This window comes from Falco punctatus (genome assembly GCF_963210335.1).
Source record: "Falco punctatus genome assembly, chromosome: 13".
Taxonomy (NCBI): Eukaryota; Metazoa; Chordata; class Aves; order Falconiformes; family Falconidae; genus Falco; species Falco punctatus.
In genome coordinates this window covers 10,740,796-10,755,473 of record NC_137593.1, presented here as the reverse complement: position 1 = coordinate 10,755,473, position 14,678 = coordinate 10,740,796, and the positions used below count along the sequence as shown (strand labels likewise).

The 14,678-nt window shown below is 55.8% G+C and overlaps 1 protein-coding gene across 2 annotated transcripts in view; it reads right to left on the bottom strand.

The window, feature by feature from the left end:
* EPHB3 (EPH receptor B3) overlaps positions 1 to 14,678 on the bottom strand; it is a 60,504-nt gene extending 45,826 nt beyond the window's left edge. For both annotated transcript variants that reach the window (XM_080409157.1, XM_080409159.1), the window contains exon 1: positions 1 to 14,678. This exon is cut by the window's left edge and continues 17,710 nt beyond it. The gene's annotated coding sequence lies outside the window, so the exon portion shown is untranslated.

The following is a 14,678-nucleotide window of genomic DNA, read 5'->3' as shown; positions in this document are numbered from 1 at the left end:
TGCCCTAAGCAGGGTGCGAGAGCCCCGATGTGCTGCAGCAGCCACCCCACCTCGCTGAGGCAAGGAAGCTGCATCTCTCCCCATTTGAGAGCCAGGGGTTGGAGGCACTCTGAGGTGCTCGGGGAAGGAGGCAGACCTGGCAGCTGGTACCTGAAGGGACTCGGGACCCCAGAGACCCCTCAGGATGCTGTCAGCGCCAGGGCTGCGCCTTCCATGGCTTGCCAGGAGGAAGGCTGTTTTGGCAGAAGGGATGGGAGGGGTGGCTTTTCGGGGGGGGGGGAAAAAAAAAAAAAAAAAAAAAAAAGACAATTTAGGCTGAGCTGGAGTCCCCCACCTCCAAACCACTGCATGCACACAACAGGGACAAGCAGGGGCACAGCTGGACCCGGGGATGCTCTCCCCAGGGACACAACGCCAACGCTGATACTTGAGACACTTCAAACAGCACTGGCCAAAGCCCCGCAGAGCAGACTGTTGGCAGGGCTGCTGGCGCCGTCCCCAGACAGGCTCCTCGGGTCCGAGGAGGCCTGTGAGCGTTCGCCTCTATTTACATTACCAGGAATGCACAAAACAGGGGGGCACAGGCTTGGAGTTAGAGGGGGGGGTATTGGCTGATTGTTCCCAGGATCCCCTTGTCAAAAACCCTCCCTGCTCTGTTAGTGTCTCTTGATATATGGCTTGCATTAGGGGATGAAAGTGAGGCATAGCTTGGGGTTTTGGCACGACAAACCCCATTAAACTCTCTCTGGGAAAATGAGTCCAAAAAGCATTTTGGGGGGTTGAGTCACTAACGGAGCTGTGAGCAGCATTTACCCACACCTCCGCCAGCCCGGCTTGAAAACCCAGCCAGGGCAGCAAGGGGAGGGTGCTCTGGGGTGCTAGCAAGCAGCTACAGCACCCTGCTTCATCTGCCACCCCCAGCACCCATCATCCCACTGGGGACCCGGGAGTGCTGCCAGAAGCAGGGCAGCTGGCCCAGCCCTCCCAGGGCTGTTGGTCCAGCACCCAGGTGCCCCTCTGGCAGCTGAAAATTTGGGGCTGGGTGGAAGAGTTGCAGGGTTAGGGATCTTCCCTGCTCTCCCAAAGTTGTTTTCAGGGAGGGGACAGGGCCCTTCCACATGGCTGCCTGATCTGTGGCTCACCCCACACTCTTCTCCCTGGGATGGGCAGCGGGATGCACTCTGCTGGCACCGCACATCTCTGGCTGCTTTTAATTCCCCCAGCGACAGCGGGGCAAACCAGGGGGGACCCAGCTTGGCCCCACTGGGGAGTACTGGGGTCCTCAACCCTTTGCTGCTCAGAGATCAGGCGGAGCAGGAGCGAGCCATGACAGGGGAGGGCAATGGGAGCCCTTGTGGCCTAAGCTGCTGCGTAAACCCTCTTCTGCCTCCCCAGAAGCCCGGGGAACAAAGCCAGGCAGGGAGGAGGGAGGGTCAGCAGAGCTCTGAGCCCCCTGGCCTCTTTGCCTGTTGTTCCCAGCCCGAGGAGGAGGGGGGCAGGCAGCACAGCCACCTGCCTGCACCTCCCAGCCCCACAAAGGCCACTCTGCAGGTGATCTGCTCGAGGGCAAGGGGAGGGGGCTGCTGAGAACTTTCCATCACCCGGTGACGGAGCAGGAAAATCCTTGCAGAGGCTGAGGCAGGAGTCAAAGCAGCAGTGGAGGTGACTGAGCATAGGGGAAAGGAAAATTGCTCCCTGACTGGAGAAGGCAGTCCTCTCCAAACCCAGCCTCTTTCACCCTCCACTCTGAGCTGAACTGGGCTTGCTGCTCTCTGTGATGAGAAGCCACATGAATCCTTACGGGCCAGCTGTGCAGCAGCTAGAACATGCCTGACCACAGATACAAGAGCAAAGCGATAGGAAGGGTGGGAAGAAGGCTAGTGAGGACCTTGTTTGCCTGCCCACCTCCCACCCAGCTGCCCCCATACCATACTGCACTTGTCCCTGGTTTCCCCAAAAAGGGACCAGTAATTTGCTGGGGACCAAGGGCAATGGGCAAGGGCAGAGCAGGGTGTGAGGCAGAGCAGCAGCCACTGTGGTGAGCATCACAAAAGCCTCTGGCTGCTGCCTGCGTTGGGCTCCTGAGGCCTCTTCCCAGGGGAAAGACTGGGGATCCCGGCCACAGGACATCAAACCCCAACTTCCCTGGCCTGCCATCCCTGTCCAGTGCCGCTGCTCGGGGCACCCTCTGCATCCCCCGGCAGAGTGACGCCGCACAGATGCCCATGGCACACTCTGCCTGGGCCCTGGAGGGGAAGGGGCGGCCGTCAGAAATGAGAAGCGAGGCCCTGGAAGATGTCCAGCTCTCTTTTAATTAACCTGAACAAGCCAGAGCTTAAGTTTCCGAGCCAAGCCGAAGTTTCCCTGTTAGGAAAAGCCTGCAGTACCTGGCAGTAATTTAATAACTCTCATTTTGAGCTCTCTAATAGCAGTGCCATGGAACGGCTCCAAACCCACTGGTCTCTCTGCCTTTCCGCAATCAAGTTACCTTTATTGCTTTATAGCAATATTAACAGAGATACCAGTGTTAATGCCTCACCTCAAACTCAGCTGGCAGGGCCCTGGCACAGCCGAGAGGAAACCTGGCGGTGCGTGGTGAGGCTGGCCCGACTGGCTTGCGGCACGCACCCCAGCACCCAGCCCTCAGCCCGGCGAACACGCCGCTGCGCTTCAGCCCCGGCGTTGAGCACGTGGCAGGGTGAGCTGTCACCCCTGGGATGGGGACCAGCTCAGCAGTACCCTGGGATGCCTGCTCTTGGGAACGTTTGGCTGGGTGGTGTACGCAGTCACTCTGGGATCAAGCCCTTTTCAGGGTGACACTTGCACTGTTGCAGGGGTACAGGTTCCAGCCCTTTCCCAGACACCACAGCAGCTGCCAGGACCCATGGAGGATGTGGCAGGAGCCCCTTGGCACCCCTACTTCAGCAGGCCCATCTCCTGCAGCACGGCAGGAGCTCAGGTGCCCTTGTGGCAGGGACAGACTGCCTGCTCCTACTCCTTGCAGGGCTGCAGTTACCTTGCTTGTACTAACCTAGAGGAGGGGCCCGCAGCTTGAGGTGCTTCAGAAGTGCTTCTTCCTCCTCCCCCAGGGAGGGCAGGATGCCTTTCACCCTTCGAACCCGCAAGAAGGAGAGGAACAGGTAGGAAACAAGTCTTTCTTTCACTTCCAGCCCAAACCTTGCTGCTCTGCAAGGAAATCACACAGCTGGGGGCATGTGAACTGTTTATAGGAGCCCCCCCCCCGCCCCCCATCACTCTCAGGTGTCCCTCCATGGGGTTATCCCTGGCTTTGATCTCCCCCAGCTGACTCCTGTTACCTAGTGGCTGATGCTTTAGAGGGGTCTCCCTAGCACCCCCAGCTCTGCTGCAGGTTTGCAACAGAACCTGTGTGCTCTGAGAGTGTGTTTGGAGGGTGTGCTGCCTCCTCGATGGCTGGGCATCGCAAGGAAACCTTGTCCTAAAACACAGCCCTGACTGGGGGTACCACAAATCTCATGGGGTGGCTGCCCTGCCCTCTCTGCTCTCTCCAGTGTTCAGGGGGGATGCTAGCTAGCCCAGGTGGGAAGGGACAGGTTTGTCATCACTGCCGTGAGTACCAGGCTGCAGCGAGGAGGAGGAAGGGCTGAGGAGGCAGCCAGCATGTGGTATCTTGGCTCTCCAAAACCTTGTGGTGCCATGAGTGGAGCAGGGTGCTGGCACAAGGAAGTCATGCATGCCCTGGCCCCACTGTGGTGGTGGCAGCACCATGTCCCTGTGGAGAGCGGGATGGTGTAAAAACCCCTGGCTGCTGCTGGTTGCGGGCATGGGAGCTGACAAAGCAGCACTGTTCTGGTTTATGGGATTGGAAACAGCTGCCTGTGGGACACAGACAACCTGACATGGCAGGGACAGGACAGGCTGCCCAGGGGGACAGGCTGACACAAAGCATGCCCTTCTGGGGGTCACCAAACCCTACTGGTCCCCACTGGTTTCAGCTGGGAGCCAGGCTGGGGCAGCAGCAGCACCTGGGACTGGCCAGGGTTTCCTTGAGCATCTCCCAGCTTGGGTGGGAAGTTTTTCCCCAAGGCAGGGGAGCGGAGCTGAGTGTCAGTCTGCGTGTGAAGCCGCTGCTAATACCTTCTTTGCTATTTTTAGCTCAGCAGCCTCGTGCTGTTGGTTTCAGTGTATTTTTTTTTTTCTCCCAGTAAATTCCAAATCTTTTCCCTCTTTCACCTTCTATTCCGGGATGCTGCCTGCACCATTCAGCTTTGATCTGCACTGATGCCAAGTGTGTTTTGAAACTCTAAGTATAGCACATCCCTTGAATTTCTCTTATCTACCAAAGCAGTAATATCCTCAAAGAGCTCTAGCAGGCTGGTTAAAAAACCTGACATCGCACGGCTCAGTCCACACCAGCTACTCCTCAGCCTGGTTCCCAGGCATCCTCCCCTCCAGAGCCCTCCGCAGGCTTGTGACCCAGGCTGCGCTTTGCTGCTGGTGTTTCGAAGTTGCTGTCAATCTTATTTTACAGCTCAGAGACTGAAAAGGGCAGCTAGGAGCAAAGAGGGCAAATATTTCCTTTTTTCCTCTCCCCACCCACCCCCATCCCAATGCCTGAATGTAGCCTCGAATTTTGCATCTGTAAAATGATTGCAGATAAAAATAATAGTATTTGGGACTTCAAAATAACCGGTTTACCGATGTAGGCAGGTAAACAGACAGCCAAACACAGTTGTTTGCAACTTGCAGCGGATTGCAAGGGCAAAGATCTGAAAGCTGCTTTTAAATCTGTCCCCAAAATGTCTAGTGCGTTGTATACAAATACTGTAACAAATTAATGTCAGATGCTACCCTTGGTATAATTAGGCAGGATTTAGTGTGGCAGAGCCAGCAAATCGCTACAATTTACGTGAAGCCCCTACCCAACAGTCTGCACCCACCGCTGGTTCATCACCACTGAAAATTCATCTGTCAGTTGGAGGCTGCCGGGGGTGAGCAGCCCCCACCAAATTGGCTCAGTCCTTCATGTCACTCTCCTGGGGGAAAACTGGGGGCTTTGCACTGCTTGGCCCCAAATCTGTTCCCTGGATGGGGCACTGACGCCAGCTCCTTGGGATGCCCTTTGGGCTGTGGATATCGGTGGGAACCAGCAGTGCTAATAAACTCTACATGGCCCATGAAAGACATGTGCAGCATCCAGAGCCAGAGCACTAGGAAGCACCAATCTTGTTAGTAAATCTTTTTCCTACTTTCCCCAACACACAGTATGAATTAAAAAGAGAAAAAAATAAAAGAAGTCCTCATTCCCTAGTTCTCATTAAGAGATAAAACCAATCTGGCCTAACTAAACCAAGCTCTGGCAGCGGTGGGCGTGAGCGGTGCGGGTCTGCTCCAAAGTGGAACCAGCCCCCAGCCCCACGCTTCAGGAAACGTCTCATCCAGAGAACCTCATATTTTTCCCACAAACTCCCCTCAAGCTGTAAAGCACATCTGGATAATTTTAGGCAGAAAGGGATTTTCCCAGAAAGTTAGAGGGGGAGGGTGGGGGAGGCGAGGGACTGGTTATATTTGGAAACCTCTTTTAAGCACGGAGACCCCGTCGCGGCTGCAGCACCGTGGGGTGATGCTAAGCGGTGCAGTGTGGCGGCGAGGACGGCTGTTGCGCGGGCATGGAGAAATGTCTCTGGCAGCAGCTTGGGGCCACAGGTGGGTTTTGCTCCTTGCAGCTGAATACAGGGGTGTGCTGTTGCTTGGCTTCCCTCGGCTGCCCTGGGGTGAAGCAGGGACCCAGTTAAATCCTCCGGAGATTTGCTCCAGCAGCTGCAGGGCAGCTCCGGACATGACATTGCCCAAAAGCAATGGAAAGGCAAAAAAAAAAAAAGCCATTTTCAAAAGACAAAGTGCCCTGAAGGCCTCGGGGCCCAGCCAAGCGTTGCTCAGAGGGGCCGGCGTTGAGGGTAAGAGGAGGCAGCTCATCAAGGTCTTATTAGCACAGGAACTGCCGAGTGCAAATTAACGTGCCCGACTCCGGCTCGTCCCAGCCGTACGGCGAGCACCGCGTACGCAGCCACACTGAGCAGTTTAATCAACTCAGAAAGCAATTTGTTCTCTCTCTGTTTATAACCTTGACAAGCTAGCGGGTTATTTTTAAGCACACGGGCAAAGGCAAAGGCAATTCCCAGCTGGGTGGCAGCCGGCAGGCAAGCCACAGCGCCAGGCAGGTGAGCAGCCCCCTGCCAGCCCTGCCACCACGGTCCAGCCTTGGGCAGGCTGCCTGGCACTGCGCGGGCAACCCCCTGCCCCAAGATCCAACCCCTCCATCTCCGTACAGCCAGGTCAGGGGCATGCTACTGCGGGCACGGTCCTTTGCCCTGGGGCAACACGATGCCCTGATGCCATTGCCCTGGAGACATGTGCTCGCCCTGATTTCTCTGTGTTGTGCTCTGGAGAAGGTCAGAGGAGCTGAGCTGGGCTCAGGGCTCTGTAACTGAGTAAGAACAACCCAGGCACAATGTTTCCCTGGAGGGCAGGCGAGTAATTGAGGGGAACCATGTTGTAGTGACATTGCTTGCCCTGCCTAATCCCTTCCCCCTGGAGAAGGCTGTCCCTGGGAAGGGAGGATGGAGGAGATGGTGCTGTGGATGGCAGAGCCCCTCTCTGCCACCCTGGCTCTCCCCCTGTGCCATGTACCCCACTGCCCAGCGCACTCCTTCACCTCTTGCAGCCGATCTCCCAGTGAAGGAGGACAGATGTTTTGCCAGGCACCGTGCCTGCTGTGCAGCATGCCCAAGGTCACCCAGGCACCGATGTTGGAGCACCAGCCCAGCTTTTGGCCAGGGCAGCTCCCGCCCTCCTGGCTGCAGCATCCCTCCTCTCTGCTGCAGTGCTGGCCAGGTTTGCCCTGCAGAACCTCGTTCTTTCCAGAAGCCAACTGGACCACTGTGGTGGGAGAAGGGGGACCTGGAAACCCAAGAGTAGGTGCAGCTGCCCCTAGTATGCTCCCTGTCCTTGGGGTGCTGGGCCATGTTTGCTTTGGCTTGCTGCTGACCCATCAACAGCTCAGATGTGCTGGTGTTAACATGATTAGCATTAAATTGGTTAACGCTTTCCCAGTGAGCAAGACCCACAGGGTACTAAGGCCACCTCCCTGCCATGACCACTCCAGTCCCCTTGGCCCCAGAGGTGCTGGATACTCCTGAGGACGATGCTCCTGTGCAGCTCCCTCTTAGCTGGGAGCTGGAGAGGACCTGGGGAGAAGGAATTCTGTCCCAGCAATGGTATGGTTCAGTGCCTGCACTTCCAGCTGGTTTAAAGCAGTGCCCAAGTTTATAGAGAATTAGCCAGACTAAGGAATGCTATTTTTCTTTATTAGGTTAAAGGGTAAGCAAATACAATCAATCTTGTCATGTATCACAAGATGTCAGCAACTTCCCACCTCAGCCAGAAAATTACTGGCTCCTAAGTGGATTGTGGAATTACATTCATAACCACAGAAAACAAATATATACACTTATAGTTTAATGAAAACGCTGAAGGTCGTTACATCACATCATTATCACAAATAGGTTACTTCTGAGCTAATGTGATCAGCAACCAAACCCAGGCCATGGAGGAACCCCCACCTGGAGGAAGATGCAGCCCACGCAAAGAGGAGGCGGTATTGGTGAAGGGATCTGCAAGGGACAGAGCTGGCAAACACACCATGAACCCCTGCCTGGGCTGGTGCCCACGGCGAGCTGCTGCCCCAGCCCTGCCCCAGCCGGCCAGCCACGACGCAGCGCTCTGCCTCCTGTTTTAGCGGTGTGGCCATCTTGCGTTGTCCCTGCTCTGGTTCACTATGGCTTCTTCATTTAACAGCTTCCTAATTCAATTGCTCTTGTCCCCATCCTTCCCTTGCTGTAGGCTGCTGCAGATAACCTTGCTGAGCGCCTTTCGGAGATTTACCAGCGGGAGGGAGCCCATTAACTGATCTAAGCTTCAGAGTCGCTAATTGAAGCTAATGAATTAACTAAGCGGGTGTTGATTTCCAATCTGAACCTTTAAGAAGAGGGACAGGACCTCCTCTCCCCTCTGCCCCATCTCCTTCATCCCACTGTGGTCTCCTGCCCTGATAGTGCAGGATGCTCCCCACTCCACTTGCTCGGTTCTCAGTCACACCTGGCTTGGGGCCAGCCAGGAGCGAGGCGAGAGAAGAGCCCTTTTGAGCTGGGAAAACAAAAATAATCATTGTAATAACGGATGGTAAGACCCCGAGCTGCTGCCAAGATCACGAGCTGCTCAGAGAGCCTGAAGAGCAGTGAGGCTGTAAGTCAGCTGGCAAGCACAGGGCTGCCTGCCGTGGTGGCAGGGCAAAGGGCCCGGGATGCAGAGAGACGAGGAGGAGCGCGGGCTGAAGGCTTTCCTGCCTGGCAGGATAAGGGATGTGACCCAGCAGGGTCAGTCTCACTGTGGGCAGTGTGCCACGAAGGAAGCTGTGTGTGCCAGCCGCAGCGGGCCAGAGGGCTGCTTCTGCCCTGTGCCTGACCCAGCTTTAACTCTGCTCTCCCCACGGTCAGTGACACAAGGGTGGCCGAGTGATGGTTCATCCAGTACCAGGGTGATTGCGTTGCCAAACATAAACTGCTGCTCTCCTTGCTCAGCAAGGGACAGGAACAAATCACCCCTTTGTCAGCACCAGGCTGGTACTTTTGCAGCCCCGGGGCCCCAGCTCTGCTGTGTCCACATGTCAAAGACAAAACTAAAAGCAAAAATGTTAGGTGATACTCAGCAAGGTCCCCCGGACTGCAGGCAGCAGGAGGAGGGGGTCGCCCAGGCAAGCTCTGCTGTCCTAGGGAGGGGACGTGGCAGGGTTTTCCCACCCCAGAGCAGTGGCTCCTCCAAGAGGTGCAGGGCCGGTGACAATGGTGACGCTGCCCCATGCCATTGTATCATCGTGGATGAGCTGGCTGGTGCCACAGTGGAACAGGATCAAGCCTTACCCCAGAGACGCTTGTGGGCAGGTGGTCTTGGATACGTGTCCTTCCTGGAGATGATCTGCACACAAAGCTGGCAATGCCTGTCCCCATCCCACCCACAGAGCCACGCTGCAAGGTCTCCATCACCCTTGTCACCCAGCAGGCAGGGACTGTGTTTCCCAGCCCTCAGACAGCAGCGTTTCCCCAGCATTTACTCTCCAAACCTGCCAAGGGGGCCCAGCTGCCACCCCAGGGGTCATGCAGGCAGCCTGAGCCCTGCCTGACAGAGCCACGGCTGCACTTCAAATCCCCACCAATGCCAAGACCGTGGTGACAGGTACCATAAAACACATCCACACGAGCAGGCACGCGGCAGTGCCGAGGACTGCCTTGCTGGCTGGCTGCCTTCTCCAGAGAGCATTTTGCCTGATTCAGAAAGTGACCGCGGTTGCCCTGCCTGCCCAAGGCTCCTCCGGCAGAGCTGGGAGCTCTGGCGCTGTCCCAGAGAATTGTAGGAAAGCCGCGGCAGCTCAGAGCAGCTGTGGAAGTGGCACCGCGTTACTGAGGTCGCACAACTTGCTGCTTGCCCAGCTGATGTGGGCTGGCAGCGGCCGCACACATGCTGATGCTCACCAGGACCCACAGCGGGATGCTGTCCCTGTTCCCTGCCCAGCGCTTGCCTGCACCACCCGCTGCCTGTCAGTCACTGATGGCTTGAGTGTGCTAAACCCAGGGGCAGGCGTGCAAGGCAGCGGCACGCAGCACAGCAGGCACACCAGACAGAGTGCCAGGGGAAGCTGGATCACCAGCAGGCACAGGCACATGCAAAGTGCAGCCCCTTACACTCGGCAGCACATGCAGACCCCTAGCCTCAAGCCAGACTCTTCCACCTGAACCCAGGGCTTTCAGCCGAACCCAAATACCCTTAAAAAAAAACAAACCCAAACCAACAAAGAATCAGTGTGGCTTTGTCATCAGGGCACAGGGATGCACATGTGCACAAGGACTGTGGTTGGGCTCGCTGCAGCAGCACCGCAGGCACCCCACATTTGCAGCTGCGGCATGCTGCCTCTGTGCAGGGGCGGGCAGCCTGAGTCCGCCCTGATTTATCTCCCCTCCAAATTGTGAATGAACGAACTTTCTCCCAGAATAAATAACAATTGCTCAAAAGTTATTTTAGGGCTGGTCTCGGTCGCTGGAGTTTCCGCGCCTGCCGAGGCCCATCACATTGTTTTCTGCTGCTTTCCTTGGCACAGCCCCAATTCAGGGTTCAGAAGTTATTACTATAAAAGTCAAATTGCTTTGAGGGGGGGAGGCTGGGGGAGGCAGGGTTGGGGGAGAGTGAGGGGATGGGATTCTTGGAAAGTCTCCAGCCAGGGATAATTGGAGCTGTGCAGGGTTGGACCAGTCCCCGCCGTGCTCAGGGGAGCCTTTCACCTGGCCCATGGCCAGTGGGAGCTGGGGTGAGGAGACCTGGGGTGTTGCAGGCGCATCCCACCAGCAAGATGGGTGCTGCCAGGGCTTAGTGTGCTGGATGGGTCCTGGGGGCTCCAGGCTTGGTCCCTGCCATCTTCTGGAGAGCCCCTGCCCATCCTCCTCCTTGTGGCCCCTTCAACCTGCCCTCACCCTGCTTCCATTTAATGCTGGTTATTTCCCCATCTACAGCACTAATTACTTTCCTGTCTTGGCACTGAGGACCGCCTTAAGCCCTGAGGCATTAACATTTTATTTCCCTTCTAAAACTTCCTCTTTCAGTGTTTGCCACCACAACTCTTGGTAAATTTTTGCTGTCCCTAAAAACAAATGTCCTGCCTCTTCACACCAGGCACCACACTTGGTTGCAGTAAAGCTGGTGATGAGATGCCAGTCCCTGTCCTGCACCAAGCAGCTTCTCCCTCCATCCTTCAGGTCTGTTTCCCACCTCTCTGCAGCCAGGGCTTGCCCTGAACCTTCCGCAGTGCAGCGGGGCAGGAGCAGCTCATGGGTGTGGGACCTTGGTGGGGATGAGGGCACAGGCCACCTCTGTGGCCTCGTGGCATTGTGCCCTGGCTGCTGTGTCTCATAGCCTTCAACCTAAATTTAATGCTTTTTTTTCCTTTTAAAAATGATTTTCATGAAATGATCACGCTGATGTGTCCATGCAACCTCATTAGGATTCAGTTTGCTCTCCGTCTCCCCCCAGGCTGCTTTATTTTTGTTATTTCCATTATTTAAGGCTGACCTTACAGCAATGACCAGCATTATCCTGGCAGATGAGGCCCCTGCTTTGCCAACCCCTCTGATCTGCACCCCAGAGTCCTGCCCTGGGGCTCCCCACTGCCACCCTGAAACTGGCACCTCAAATCCACCACTACACATGGTGCTGGGGAATCACTGTGAACACCCCTCAGCCAGGACTCCCAGGCTGGGAGCAGGCAGAAACACAGCCAGGAGATAAGATGTGGCTCAGCTTTGATATGTGCAGCTCGTACGCCTGGAGCAAAATCATCAAACACAGGTATCTGCTCTGCGAGACGGCTGTTGGGCAGCATCGGGCAGCGAGGCTTTGGGGGGACAGGGAGCAGCAACAGGAGGTTACCTGGCAGCAGGACGTGGCAGCAGATGTGACCTGCAGAGGGGACACCTTCATGGCATCACCACGAAAGCCTGGCGCTGCTCTCGGCACTGCTTCTGATGCTTTGGTCCCGCTGGTGCTCCAGCCCAGCTCAGCTGCCCTGGCATGGCACAGGGCACATCCCCAAGCCCTTCTCTGCCCCATCGCCTGCCAGGGTGATGGGATGCTGTGCTACCTGTGGTGGTCAGCATGAGCAAATATAAAAGCATTAACTGAGTATAAAGAAGAAAAATGCGAGGAAAAGAGAGCAAGCAAGGTGAATCCCAGCTGGGCAGCTGGGAGACAGGCAGGGCACCCTGCCCTACACACCCTTGGTGTGTGGGTACCCCGGGCTGGGGCTGTGAGGCTGCTGTTCCACACCTGCAGCCACCTTGTGCCAGTGCCCGGGCATGGCTGCTGGCGAAAGGCCCTGCTCCTTGCAGCTTAAAGCCAGCAGAACGCATCCCTGGGGCCACATCCAGCCGGGCTGGTGGGCGAGGTGGGCTCGGGGCTCCTCTGGACACTTTTTCCACCTAACCCTTCCTTTTAATCCCCATGTGAGCCCCTACCACCCCGGCAGCCCCTCCGCCACCCCTCTCCCACAATAGTTGTCCACCAGGCGTAGCCGGTTCCTTCCCTAATGGATCTGGCAGCTGCTCCCTGTGCTGAGCTGCATTTTGGTTTCCCCAAGCTGAGGTTTACTTGCACAGTCTACTGCAAAACGAGAGCTGGGGCCAGGCAGCAGCGATGCTCCCCCTGCCCCAGAGCAGCTCCCCTGCTGCTGGGTCATCCCCCCCCCGTACCCTCGCAGGCAGTCACCGGCGTGCTGGGGCGGGGGACGCGGGGGGAAGGAAGAAATAGAGTCTCAGGAATCAGATTATGAACTGAGTAATATCACATGCGGAAGAGCCTGTGGGGAAGGGGCTTCCAGGGCTATTTTTGCCCAACAAAAGTTGCAATTAATTTGCAAAGGAAGTCGCTCAGCATTAAGAAACCCTCTGGGCAGAGCCCCGACCCAGGGATGCACGTCACATTATTTTCTCGTTTAAAAACCATCGCGCTGGTGAAGGGGGCTGCTCCCCCTGGGCTGGCACTGACGCAGAGCTGGGGGGGCTGGGGAAGGGGGGAGCTGGCTCCGGAGGGGCAGGCGTGTTTGGAGAGAGAGAGGGAGCTGAAATTAACCTTGGAAAGCATTCAAATTAGGCTGTGTAATAGGAGACCCACTTCTCTGGGTAAATTTGTTAGGATTAGGGCTCACTGAGCTGTTGAGGAGAATTCGGCGTGGCTCAGAGCCAGGGCGAAATGAAGCTCCTGGCTTGGTCGGCTGCGGGGAAGTCCAGGCTAATGGGCTTTGGTTCAAACTTTGATAGGAAAAAAATCCAGGAACAAAGGCACTAATTCTTCCAAAAGCCCCAAAATCTCAGTTTATACATTTCTGTTTATGTTCATTCATAATAGATATACACAGCTGTTCTTATCATTCATATTCAAATTCCACATGCATCTTTAGCAGTTATTACTCCCTCAAAATGAAAAAAAAAAAAAAAAAAAAAAAGCCCCCATATAGGTGCACCATGTGGTAGAATAAAAAAGCCCCAAAACCAACCTGCCCTGGGGTGTGAATTCTCCCAGCATCTATGTCTGAGCTCAGGTTGTTGCACTGGGGTCCACCCTCAGGGCAGGAGAGGACCCTGCTGCCAGCCTGGGCTGGACATTTTAGGGACTTATTTGAGGCTCTTTGTTATCTACCATGGACCCATCTGCTGAGCTGCCCCTGCCTGGGTAGCGAGGTGGCTGGTTCAGGTTCACTGCTGCTCCTGGCACCTGCTGGCGAGGGCACAACTTTCCCCAGTGATGCTCTGCAAACTGGAGAGGAGTGGATGAACCTGACTTGCTCCCTAGGGCTGGGGCAGCTGTGCTCACGTTGCCCTGGGCAAACAGAAGGAAACAGGAAACTTTTCCAAATTCAGTGGTTTTCAGCTAAAAAATATAAAAATAATTGTGGTTTTGTTTCATTCAGTCTTTTCTTTTAAAAAAGTTTCTGTGTCTCACATTCTGGAGGATCTTTCCTTGCTTCCTTTAAAACTTACCCCTGGACTCCAGGCTAAGGAACAAAAAGGAGACATTTAAATCTGGATATCTCACAGAATATTTGTATCTTTAAACCTTTCTTCTTGATCCCTGAAGGTTGCTCCTACAGACAAATCTAGTGCTGTTGAGTAAAGCTCATTAATAAGAGCTAGCTGCTAGAATGAGCAACAGGGACACAGACCGCCCAGATACTTACAGTGTTGTCACTAGGTTTCAGAGTTAATCCCACTGAGAAGTTCCCCTCTTAACTCCGAGCTGTTGTTGTGCATATCCAGCCGGGGCTAGAAATGCTGCTATTGATTCTTAGGATTATTAGGGATGGCTGAGACTCCATCCCTCTGCCAGTGGACATGCAATGGTACCTCACTGTGGAGAGCAGGATCAGCAGTAGTGGGACTGGGCTGCTGTACCAGCCCCTGACCCTCCTCCTCCTCCTCCTCCTCCTCCTCCTCCTCCTCCTCCTCCCCTCTGCACAGTGTGCGGGCGAGACGCAGGCTCTGCCATCCTGTGGCACAGACGAGGTCTGTCGCAGACGGCTCTCACCCAGGTCCCAGGGACAGGAGGGGGGTGACATGTCCTGTGGAGCAGCCTGCCGCTGCCGTATTTACATTCCAGCACAAATTGGCTTCCCCTCTCGTCTCTCACGTGTTCTGTCCCCATCCCCTCCTGCTGCGCATTCCCCCAGCTGCTGCAGCCCCTCCGTCTGGTTGAAATATCCTTTAATCAGGAGCTCATGTCTTCCAGCCACAGCAGAAGGGGAGCATCAGCCTGGGGACAGGGGACAACTTAAGCACGCCCAGCCAGGGCCCCCCATGCTGTACCTCAGCATGGTCCTCAGTTCCCCGGGGGGTGCACAGGGTGGTACCAGCATGTGGCCCCTGCTCGCCCTCAGCCCAAAGCCATGTCATCTCTGTCACTCAGGGCACAGTTTTAGCATCTGACCAGGATCTGTTTGGGTGCCTAAGAGACGTGAAGGGAGGTGTCATGCTGAGGCCGAAGGACCCCCACCCCCTGAGCTGCAGAAGAGGGGCCAGAGGAGTGGAAAGCAGGCTCACCCAGCC